This window comes from Calypte anna, chromosome Z (assembly GCF_003957555.1).
Source record: "Calypte anna isolate BGI_N300 chromosome Z, bCalAnn1_v1.p, whole genome shotgun sequence".
NCBI classification, from domain to species: Eukaryota; Metazoa; Chordata; class Aves; order Apodiformes; family Trochilidae; genus Calypte; species Calypte anna.
Window position 1 is genome coordinate 70,681,090 of NC_044274.1, and position 13,271 is coordinate 70,694,360.

The following is a 13,271-nucleotide window of genomic DNA, read 5'->3' on the forward strand; positions in this document are numbered from 1 at the left end:
AATTAAACTAAATAAAATAAAATAATAGAAATAATAGAATAGAAGAGAATAGAATAGAATAATAAAATAAAACAAATAAAATAAATAATATAAAACAAAAAAAATATATAAATGGAATAAAATAAATGGAAGGAAAAGGCTTCCATAGTTGGATTTTCTCCTTGGTTTCCTAAATGTACTTTACAAATATGACACAATAACTATACTCATAGACCGTTTGTTCTTGAGACTAAATTACCATGTATATTTTTATTGTCTCAAACCTCCTATTCACTAACACTTTGCTCCAAATATTAAATGAAATAGCATATTTTAGGAAGCTGCTGATAACTGCACACTGTTTTCTGCAGGAGGAAAACCCCTCAAGCCAAGCTAGATCAACATGAATGCAGCGATCAGCAGACAGAGCAGAATACAAAATAAAAATATTCTACCTCTACAGCAGAGAGGAACTGAAGTGGACCAAACACCATCAAGAATACCTAAATTACCCATCTCTAGTGATGAGTTCCACCAAATATCAGCAAACCTTGCTGGTGCCTGCACTTGTGGAGGGAGGCTGAGCATCAGTGGGACCACTGCTGGGCACCACAGTCGGTGATGCAGGATGATCCGTGACAAGGAGGATGCTGTTACTGGGAGGGGAAAATAATCTGCCAAAAGTTACTGAGTGGCATGGAGTCATGGTCATCTTTCTGCTGGTTTTATCATGGGGCTGGTTCTTCAGGGTGCTGGGCTTGATTATTTTACCTGGGGGATGGGAGAAGGCAAATGTTCTGCTGCAGAAAGGGCTTCTCAGTGGGTTCACATCTCATCGCACCTCTTTCCCAGGTAACAGCAAGCCCCTTTTCAGTCCCTGGATTTAGAGTTCAGAACAGCCCCAGATGCTCTCCACAGACAACAGACCAGCTGTCTGAAGGAAGGTTTTTTGGCAAACAGTAACTCAGGAGTCAAAAAATCTTCCTACAGAAGGAAATGGGCCATTCCATAGGTGAAACAAATAAAAAAAAAAGCATTTGTTTCTTCCTTAAAACAATTAGAGGGCAGAGCTTGGAGCAGAGAGACACTTTAAAAGGACAGCACTATTTCACCATATAGACAATCACCTTTCTCTAATGCAATTTAGAAATTTCTGATATTGGACAGATAAATAAGGAAGATCAATTGTTGGTGACAGAGACAGGATCAGAGAGACTCCAAGGACTGTGGTGTGTACGTTTTACCTCTCTGAACACAAATTTTAATACCTTGGGTTTTATTTCTGTATAAAACGAGGTTAGCCTACCTTTGCCTAGTAGACATAATTGTCTTTTATAAAAGAGAAAAATGTATAAATTTTGAGGGAAATGTAATATCTTTTGATATAGTTTCAGACCACCCACACAGCAAGCTAGGGAAGCCAATAATCTTTAGCCAAAATGTGCTTAAATCACTGAACAAAGCTCTTGCCTTTTTACACATCTTGTATTGTCTAATAAAAACAACATGAGATGGTTGTGAACTATTTAGGCTTTCTGAACCCAGCCTATTTCCTGGTCTATGATGCAGTTATTATTTTTCTGATTGTAAAATACATTTTTGGTAAAAATATACAATGTAATGTATTCTGAAAACAGGCCTCCAAATTAAAAAGGGAAAGAATGTCATCTATATTTAGTGTTCCTTATCTGTTAGTACCTCAGGTCAAAATCTGCTCTGATGCAAAGAACTGATAAAAGAATTCAAAGGTATGTATATGTGTATATTTATCTATTTTATATATATATTATATATATATTTATATATATAAGAATCTGTTTGGGATTTTCTGCATTTAAAAAAATCACCATCCTTAGCACTGATTTAAAGAATAGTGCTTGCAGGAGGAATCTCATGGCACTTCCTGTCACTTAGCTTGACTTAGTTTCCACCCCAACTCTGGGGTTGAAAAGGACATGCCTCATGCAAAGTAACTACCATCTACTCCCACTCATGGCTGGCCCATAAGAAGACACATTTGTAAATTGATAGGTAAATTCATAATCTGTTTCCCTCAGACAAGGATGCTTCCTAACCAAAATCCTCTGAAAGCACTGCAAAAGGTTATCCTGAATGCCAATGAGCCTTTGATTCTCTTCCTAGATAACAAAGTGAGAGAAGCAATAAAATTTGAAGGTTTTTTGAAGGTTCAAATTTGAATTTGAAGGTTTTTTGAAAAAAATAGGTACAAAACCTGGTGGATAAATATTTGCATTTATCAAAAAAGGTCTGAATACAACCACCTTAACTAGAGTGGTTAATTAATCATCAGATGCAGTACCTTTATCTGCAAGGACTATCACTGGCTTTGGTAGAACCCATGGCAGGAGGGTTGGAACTTGATGGTCTTTAAGGTGTTTCCCAACCCAAAGTATTCTAGGATTCTGTGATATGATACATGGAAGAAGCAGTCATGCAGGTACAGATTGCAAACCCTAATGTTTTTCTGCATTAATTGCTTTCTGTGCATTGCCTCTGAAGTTAGAGCAAGGAAATACTGAGGTTAAGGAAAGCAAGAGTTTCCTCTTTCCCCCCTTTTGTCCCTGCCATAAGTAATAGCAATGGTAACAAAAAATATTTCTGAGATAATGTTCCAGGCCTGTACCTGAAGTTATTCTGGAAAATGTTTTCCCTTGCCAAAGCTGTGGCTTTTCATAAGGTAAGGAGCTCTGTGCTCTCCACACTTTATCCAGTAATAATGCTTTGATTCAGTCAACCACCAGCTTGAGTTGAAAACAGTGATTAGGCTTGGCTTTAGTTGTGAGAATCATATCAAATCTCCTTAACTTCAGTCCAAATAGTGGAATGAAAACATATCTTTTCCTTCAATAAAAAAAAAATAACGAGCTTTTTAAATGGAGCTTAAAACAAGTGGTCTGAATTAAGTTTTTCTTGTGACCTCAGGTATTGCTCCTTTTTCCTTGTAAAGCCTGGGATTTGCGAGTTATTTGGCTAGAATTTCAGAGCAAGCTTGAACAAAGCACATTCTCTAACTTGTATTTTAGCAAAAGATAGGAAAAAAAAAAGAAAAAGAAAAAAAGAAAGATTCAAGTGTGAAGCTGAGTTAGAGGAAGCAGAGAAACAGATTACAAGGAGCAACAACTGACCTCAAGTGTTTTGTCCTTCCCTTCAAGTTTATTATTTTAGCACAAATGGGACAAAAAAGTACAGCTAGAACAGCATGCCTATCTGATTTGCCAAGCAGACAATTTTCTTAACATCTGAGTGGAAAACTGAGTTTTCCATAACTCTTCTAGCAATGAAAACAGAAGAAACAAGACAAGTTCCTGGACACTAACAGTGCTGTGCAGAAAGGGGGTATCTAAGCTTAACCTGCATTCAAATACTTGGCCAGGACCCCCTCTCCTGACCCTCATTTGTACAGAAGAGATAAGACTGCTTCTCCCTAGGTACCCATCCCTGAAATGCACGCCGGGGAGCCCAGCACGATCTACAATGGGAAGATCTGTAAATGAAAAAAAATGCCTGGCTTAAGCTGGTCTTTTACTTCCCCTGTTTCTTTGTGCTGTCATCTCCTGATAGAAGAAGATTTCTTCACTTTATCTTGCACCTTGTTTATCTGGAGGCTTAATTCATGGTATCCACAGCAAAATTACGAAACAGAGAAACCTACATTTTGATGGGACAGTTACCATTTTGATGGTTCCTATTTTCTAATATTTTTAAATTGTATTGCCATCATTTGGACCCTAACAGTAGAGTCAGAAACCCTTCCCATGCACTGACAAAAAACATCTCATCTCAGCTCACCTCTTTGCTGCTAGGGAAACACACAGTGTTTGCAGGAGCTCAGGCACAAGCCTGCAAAGCTCTTCAGCTTTAGCTTTAAGCATTTTACTGGGACTGCTTACATTAACCTGATAAGGTGCTTAAACACTTTGCTGGGTTGAGGCTTTTAGGTATACACAGGCTTTGGTGACATTATACATGGGCTGTCTGAAAGTGCAGGCCTTTGCCTCCTGGTGTGCAAGGGCGCTGGGGTGGAGAAGCCAAGTTAAGCTCTAATTTTTGACACCCCATGTTTCCATGCAGATTTGTTCATGCACAAAGCCTGGAATAGCCAGAAGGCCCAACAAGTGGCTGGGTGAAGTGGTGACACTGCCAGCATGGACCATACACTGGCCAAGTTTGCTGGGAGGATCCGGAGGAAAAACCTTCCCCAGTGATACTCTTATTGACTTTTCATTCTTTTAATTATGAAAAACTACATCTGGGTGCCTAGAAGCCCACAAAAAAAGTAATGCTACTCAATGGGGAGACCAAAGGCTGTTTGGAAGCCTGACCAAATCACAAGAGTTTCTTTAATTTCAGCTTGCATGAGAACTTAGTCACAGGAGTTCTGCTGAGAAGAAAGGAGCATAATTCTCTCAGGTCCAGAGGTATGTACCTGCCTGCCAAACAATCTCTAATGGTGGAGCTTTTAGTGTTGAAAATATCCTCCCCTGATTTCATCATTTAAGGGTCTGCATCCCAAATTAAATCCCCAGGTGTAAGAAGTTGATCTAAGGTAGTAGCAGCTGTTCAAAGCTTCACACTGAGCAGTTTGCATTGTTTCAGCCAAACATCCCCCCGCCCCTTACAGGGTGTGAGAATCCTCAGACCCTTCATAAATATAGATTCCCCTTTCCCAGCTTTCACCTGCTTCTTTTTAAACAACAAGAGTGAAAATGTTGCTTGCGTGTGCATGTGTTCCCATGAGCTCTAAGGGATTTAAAGCATTTCAAAAGAACACTGTGGGTTTTACCTATTACTTTACAGTTTTAAAGTGGGACAATACAGCACTGGAAATGGTGAGGTTTTAGGGTAGAGATCTGTTGAAAAGGATTTTAATATGGTAAAATCAATCTAAAATCTGTACTAGGCAGGCAAGTAGCAGGGGATAACATGAGCAAAGGGAATAAAAAGAGCTCTGAAGAGCCCATACCAGTTGCTAATACTTAATCTCTTTAAATAATGAATTAGCTGCTCATATCTACTGTCGCTGCTAAGAGAAAGCACTTTCTTTGTGAAGTGAAGTAAAGCTTGAATACCCATGAATTATTCAATATAAAGTGTGCCAGTTAAAATGCCTTGATATTGGAAGTCAAGTGTAAGATTATCTTTTGTCTGTCAGAAAGCATCTCTCCCATGTTAGTGAGGCTTGAGGGGGTGGAAAAAGGGGCCAACCAGTGAGCAAACACACCAAGAAAAATAAGGGAGTTATTGTAGTAACACAGAGAACCCTTTCCACTTAGGGATGCACTTCAGTCATATTGCAGGAATTACTCTGTTTGGCCTTATTCTGTTTATTTTTCTGTTCTCCTTTGCCTCCATGATCCCTCCATCATCTGTGACTCTGAAGGAATCACTCATGATACAGTGATGCTGCTCCAAGTTTTTTCCAGTAGAGACAGTATCAGCTATTGATCTGTCAGCCTTTGCTGACATGGAGAAAGATGTTCCCTTACTCAAGTTTCTAACATCTTCCAGGGCTGAATAATGACCTTTCCACCATATCAGAAGGTGTAATCTAGAAGAATTGGAATTGCAGAAGAATTTGCACAGAAAATTATAGCTTCTCAAGATGGTTTAGAGCATCTAGCCCTGGGATATGACAAAGGCTTTCTAAAGGGTTTGGTAATCAGCTTCTATCATTTTTATCCTTCTGCTTTTTTGTGTTCACTCTTCACATAGTCCATATTGTTGCTGACACCTTCAGATGTCACAACTATTTATTTTATTTAATGTTATTATATTTTCTGTTTGTGTTTTCAATTTTCAGTCGTTTTGTGGAGTGGTGTGGCTTGGTTTTTTGTTTGGTTTTTTTTATAGTTGTACTTGAGCTCAAAATATCACAAAGCCCTAAAGCTGCAGTGAAAAGCTAGTTGGTGTTTTAGAGAAAATTTTGTCTTCTTGTAATCCCTCATTCTCACCCTTCACCCTAAAATTATCTCAGCACTCTGATTCCCTCTGCCTCCGTGGTGCTTCCATGGAGCCTTTGGATTATGGGTTAATGGTTTGTTTTTGTTGATTTTTTAGGTATAGTACTGCAACATTACCAATTAGCCCACAAACATAGCACCCAAAACACGCCAACAAACCTGAGTCAGAATGGGCTGTATACAGATTGCCACTTAAAAATGTCTAATTTAAGCATCTTTAGTCTTCGTCAGCCACACTGGCAGCAAGGATCAGGGAGCTCTGAACAGAGGTTAAAATAAAATCCAGACAGAGGTCTGAATAAAAAATCATGATACTGAACTGGGAGGCTCTCACAGAGGTAACAACACTGAGCATCTGTAAGTGGCTTAAGTGTAGTCCTGTTTAACACTGAAAACCAAACTGAGATGACTTAATAATTTCTGGAATATTTTAATTGTCATCACTGCCCATGATCCAGTTTTTATCAGGGTTTACAGAAGAGTTTATCAAAGCCTGGGACCTTTCAACCAACCTTTGCACTGTGAAGTGAGACTGGAGAAGAGAAAAGGTATCTTGTGCCTCTGAATCATACATAACTCCTTGTGGAGGACTGTGCTAGAAGCCCCAAGGATAATCACATTCCTAACCAACAAATGGAAACGAAACAGAGGTGGAAAAGAACCTTGAAGTGCATCCCAAACTGTTGAAAATGTTACTAAGTGTATTAGACTTTAAAATTCTCTTACTCAAAATGAAGAGACAGAAGAGTTACTGCATGCTTGGTGAGAACAATCTCAGACTGTTCTTTCTCTGTACTTAAAGAAGATTGCCAGCTCTATTGATCCGTCCACGTGCAGATAATTTCCTCAATACATAAAAGTGATTTGCCTCTTTATCTTTACAGAACCTTCATCCCTGATCTCTTTCATTTATTTTCATATTTCTGTTAAACCCTAAAGAACCAGACTTTACGGCCAGACCCAGCCCAGGCCACAGAAAAAGCCTTGGATAATCTTTCTGTTTCCCTAGTGCTGCCCTTGCATGAATTAAAAAATCCCTGTAGTCTCAAAAATTTACTATTTCTATTTTCTCAGCCACCTTTCTGAATATTGGGTTCTCTTCAGTGTCACTTTTAACATGTATTAATCAAACTGACTAAAGGTAGACCAGATCTCTTTTCTCCAGCCTCAAATGTACCAGTAAAACAAAAAATCTGATTCAGCTCATGAGATGAAAGGGAAAGGAGAAACAAAATTAGACCCCAGAACTTTTTGTCTGGACAAAGATTGTTGCATGGTTATGTTGCTTGAAAGTATTCTAAGTCAGACTCTTTCCTAAATGCTGCATCTATATGAAATTAATATAAAATAATAAGAAGAAAAATAAGTGGAAAAAAAATTGCACTAATTCCCTTGTTTTCAAGGGAGATACTTGCGTGATATCTTTAGAAATATGGCTTGCAATGTCCTCATTCAACAGATTAAAAATATACAACATGTTGCATGACAAATCAAGGCACAGTCTTCAGAGTCATTTAAGATTGATGTTTAGCAACAAATGAAAACCATTTACCATTCTCCCCAGAGAAATTTTGGAATGAAAGATTAATTATCCATATTATTGTGAAAGCTAGATCCAGAAAAACTCTCTTGGTTTATATCTTTTGTTCCAGAAATTAATTTAAATGTCTTGAAAAGATTGCTCAGAATTTATATGGTGCCTTTCCTCATTAAAATCCATGGATATAAATTTCACAGCATTTAAAAGTATACAGATTTTAGCAGGGAAAAAATTAGAGGCCTGTGGCCTTTTAAATGTCAGGGACCAGATTATGGTCTCAATTGCATGTATCTAATTCTCACTGAAATGAATAGAAATCCCACATATATACAGTCTTCATAATCAGAACCAATTGTTTTTCTGTTTGCACGATTCAGCCTGAATGAATGAGAAAACAGGAAGCCAGGAATCAGAGGGCACCATCAGTCTTCAGTTCTCTAAGTTTGCAGGAAACGAGCTCTGATTTCCCTCGTTTGTGGCTTTACATTGAATTAACAGGCATTTTATTAGATCTTCCATATTTTTATGAGAAGAACCTCCACCGTTCCTTGTAGTTCACCACTCTGCATTTTTCATTGAAACAACAGTTTTTTCTTTTTCCTTTTCTTGCCGATTGACAGATTTTCCTTTGCTCTCTAAAGTGAGTGTGCTATTATGCCTTTAGAAATACAAAAACAGATAATAGGCCCATGAACACTTGAATCCATTACCATGCTGTTGGGGACAGGGCATAGTTTGTTTTGAGTGTGTGGCATGTCTGAAATTTCCTCCCAGAGTGCCTCCATCTTGCATTACATATTTTCCTACTAAGAAGTCCATGATCTATTTGGAGTATATTTTGTTGAGGATTTTTTTTTTCGTAATTATTTTGGTTTGGGGGTTGCTGGGGTTTTTTTATTTTTATATTTTTTTACAAACTGACAGCTGTTCCTGACTATTTACACATGGTGCAATATGTATGTCTGTTAGAAGGACCTAGTTCTTGAAGAATAGTGCCAGATGTCCTGTGCTCAAAAATACCTACACTAATGCTACAACCACCACGGTTACTGGGTTTTTATGTAGTAATCAGCTGTCATGCTGCCTTTTTATATCAGTGTTTGTATTGTTTTGGAATGAGGTCTAGAAAAGAGGGAGGAAAACACAGTTTCACTGGACCACATGGTTCTTTGCAGAAAACATTCTGGGTGAAAAAAAAACAAAAAAAAAACCCCAAAACCAAACAGTTTTCTAAGTACTGGAGAAACTCTGATCTCTCATGTACCAGCTTCTAAGATGTTGTGTGAACACTTAAGGGCCATACCTTGCAATGCAAATTTGATGGGGGCTTCATATGTAGGGCCAGAGTTTAGATTTCTGGTTCTTTCCTTGCTGTATTTTCTTGGCATGCAAAAAAATAAACAATTGCACATCCACTTATGTCAGGGGTTTTGTCAGTCAGGGATTGTTCAGATCCAAGTTTTAGCCAGACTTTTTCTCTGTTGGTTGACCTGGCTGGCTGACTCAACCCTCTTGACTCCTGTGCTGAACATTTAGAAGAAGCCCTTCAATAAAATATTGGAACAAATATTGCTAACAAATTTAATTTGATGATAAACACTTTGGTTGGAGGAGTACAAAATGGGAAAAGTACATTCTGCTGCCTCACTTTAATGAAGCACTTGGACTTCTTAACTCAGACCTCCTCAAAATACCTTCTAGACAATAAAATTGCAAGAATTAGACTTGAGTGCTTCTTGTGCTAATATCACTCAAGCTGGTAACTGAAATGTTCCAAAGGTTCCACTAATCTTTAAAAGACAAGTGCCTCTCACAGCTAAAGGAGTACCAACCATACATGCTAACCTTTCTCTATTGCCCATATCCAAATAAATGCTCATATCTATAAAACTAATTCACCTTGAGAAATATTCTTGTTTTGCTGACATGCAGGCTACTTCTTTCAGCTAAATATATAGATATATATATTAATAATTATATATAGATATGATATAATATTATATAATGTATAAATAAATGTAAAACACCTCTGCAAGTCTCATTTGGTTTAAGTATAGGAGGTTGAGCTTCATATTCAATTCAGCATGGGGGCAAATGAAAAAAGAGAGGGGTGGAAAAACATGACCTGCATTGAGAAAGTTACTCTTCAGAATCTGAGCAGAAATGTGTTCCACAAGAAAACTGACCTGTCTTTTATCTACATCAAAGTAACTACTTTGCTTTCAGTGGAGCTTCATTCATTGTTTTGGGGGAGATCATATCATGAGTTGACTGAAACAGCTCACAGTTATCCTCTTCCTTTTCTGTCTTCCTTTCTAGATATCCATCTTTCTTCCTACCTTTGTCTCTCCCCCCACCTACCCCCCCAGCTTCCTCTCTCCCTTTCTTCTTTTTGTGTATTTCAAAAAGCAACATATTAAACCAGAAAACTGAGGAGGAGACAGTAAATAACATGACCACACCATATAGTAAATAGCTATTTTGACTAACCAGCTGCTGTCAGGTATAAAATTGAAGACAGCTGGCTAGCCAACTCCTTAGGGCTAACTGCTATAAAAATCACTTCTTTTCCTCCCTCCTTGTTTTTTTTTTTTTCTTTCCCCTCTCTTTCTTTTTCACAGCACATATTCAGATACAGAATCTCTGAGCTAATTATCAGGGCTGGGATTCTCAACTTAATCATCACCACCAATTCCCGGGAGTACAGTGGCATCTAAGAGCTAACCCCTGCCATGCTGTATCACAGCCACACAACTCAAGAGCCAGAAACCATTGAGATTTTCAACAGAGCAGCCCTGTACACATATATAATCCTGTACTTCACAATTGAAGTGTAAACTAGGAGACACTAGCTGATGAAACACAATTAAAAGCTTAAGGATGAATGTTATAGATTATTAGTTTAACAAGGCTTTAGGGAAGAGACAGTCTATCTGTCTGCTTTGTCTAAAAGCAATTCTGTGATGGGCTATCTGTAAGAATTAACTCATGCCATGTTAAAAAAAGGTGGAAATATAAATACTCAGTTGACTAAGTAGCTGTTAGCTTTGCACAAAGCATCCAGCTCTTAGTTCAATTAGGAGCAGAGTAAGGTAGATTGCAGAATTATTTCTCTCCATCATCCTCATTAAATTTCATTTCAACAGGGAATGGTGTCACTGCTGCTTCAACTCTCTATTATGAATTCAACCATACTCAATTCAAGCATGAGTACTCTCTGTCTGTTACTGCCTGTACTGCAGGTATACAGAGCACTGTGCATTTACATGATGCCAGTAAGTGGCAGGTTTAATCGTTTCATAATTAGTCCACAAAACCATTTATTTTGCATGAATAAACACAGATGCTTATAGTCTCTGCTGGTGTAAATCGAAATCGTTCCACTGACACCAGTGGAGTTGGGCTAATTTACACCAGCTGGAATTTTGGCCCAATTATTAGAGGACCTGAGCTATTTGGCAAAGGTTCAATAGGCGGAAATGAATTGTGAAGTCTCCTCTTAGGGCATTTTTAGCAGTAATTTACATTTTATACAGAAACTTCAGCTATCTGAATGCAAAATCTTCCCGGACTAACCAGTAAATTACTTGATCTGTCAGCTGTATATTATCAGCTATACCCCTTGCAGATGTTCAGACCTATGTGAAATTTCCTTGGTGCAGCTGCCTATAATGAGAACATATTTATCACACTCATAGCTGTCTAACCTTTAACTAACACTGCTCAGATGGAAGACACTCCTTTTCAAGAAATCTAAACTATGCTATTATTTTTTGTTAAGGTTTGGGTGTCATCAGCAACATTGGCAGCTTACAACATTTTTGTCATAGTGGAATTCTTGCTCTGCTTTTTCAAGGCTGCAGCTTCTGGACTTAGGCAAATATGGCAGAATTTGTGCTTAACTTTTTAAAGTATACATGTCTTTCCATCATGCATCACACAACAACAAAAACAACAACAAAAATTAAATGTCCTAAATGGACATGGAAAGTCCAACACCTCTTGTTTAAGACATTTACCCCAAACATTTTCTCTCTTTCACCTTGCTTTAGTTTCAAGAATTATCATCATTTTGGAGCACCTTACCTATTTTTTGATTTGTGAATTTAGCAACATTGCACTAATACCCTGTTTTTCATTAAAAAATTGTAATAGAAAATACAAGCCTTCTGCCAAAAAAATCATGTAATTTAATGTGATCTCAGACTGAGTGGAGCAGCCCCACAAGCATTGGCATGATCATGTACACTTAAACTGATGATTGTGAAATAAATTAAAATTTATAGTTTAAGGGACATGAAAGGGACAAAGGAGCTCTGATTTTTGTTTTCAGTACTGCCACAATCACCTTTATTCTCATTTTGTTCCCTTTTCTCTGTCCCAAAATTAAGAAAAACATTTCTTCATCAGTGTTAATTTTTTCAGTTTTGGAAAATCCTCCAAAATGAGATCAATCACAGTAAGTGTCATAGTAACTACAAGAAGTATGTAACCTCTTTCTTGTGCAACAAACTTGTCCTCAGCTGCTTCTAGATGAAATTCTACAGTCAGGCTGAGTTCTCCAGCAGTCAGATTAAACTACAGGAATATTTGGTTATATAGCTTTTTTAAATACTGGGGGAGAAAAAAAATGTTTATTCCTTGATTTCAGTAATCAGTGCAGTGTGATGAGCTAAAAAGTCAGGAGAAACCCCTTGGATAGGTTATACTAATATTTCTGGCATTCTTCTACCTTTCTGTAGCATCATGATTCTCCATATTATAAGCAGAGGTGTGTTTGGTTTCATTCCCTCTGCTGTAGAAGGACCCAATCCCTACTTGCATATCACTTAGAAGCAACAGGGAAGGAGAACTGTCAGGATAATTTTCACCCTTTTTTCCCTTCCTGGACCCATACAAACAGTTTAGAGGTCTTCTTCCAAATAATCCTTGGAGTAGGGGGAATCTGACTTGGTGATTTTTTTTTTTCTGCTGCATGTTATTATAGAACAGCTGATGAGTAATTAATAGCCACGATTCAAGGTCTACCTCACACTGATAATTCTGATGTGGCCTCAGGCAAACTGTAGTAACAACTTCTTTACCATATTTGGAAATATTTTTGCGTATTTTTCTGAATTTAAACATCCCACACGAGCTTAGAAGAAGGCTTATCTACTTAAATGTATTTTCCAGCTACATTGTGAACTTGAGCAGGTATCTCTTCATGGATTTTCTAACCAAAACAAGATGAACACTCAAAATTATTAAACATCAGCCACCTCCCAAAACTGCAAAGCAGAGTGTGCCAGAGGGTTTAGATGAGAAAGGAGCTTCTAGCCATGCTGGTAGCAGACATATCCTGGAGGGCTTTGGTCGGTTGGAAAAGTGAGACCCAGGAATAGGAAATTTTGAGACCTTGGATCCCATGAGCAGGTAAGGAGCTTGTAGGACCCTGTGGGACTTCAAGTGGTTTAGAGTCACTTCAGCTTTTGTCCATTCACCTGAAACTTGCTCCTGCTGGCACCATTTTTCTGCTTCCTTGTCAAGCTGCAAAATGTCATGTTGTTCTTGTAGACATAATTATCTAATTGTTATTTGAATCCTCCTAAACCCTTTTGCTGTTCATTTAGCAAGTTACCAGTGAGGCTAATGACATCAAGAAAATTGCTCTGAAAGGACTTGCCTGTATACTGTGATGTATCATAAATATAGATGAATGCAAAGTAAGATGCTAGGCATAAAATGCAAATGAGCAGGGAATGAGATTCAGTTGTTCACCAGAGATTCAG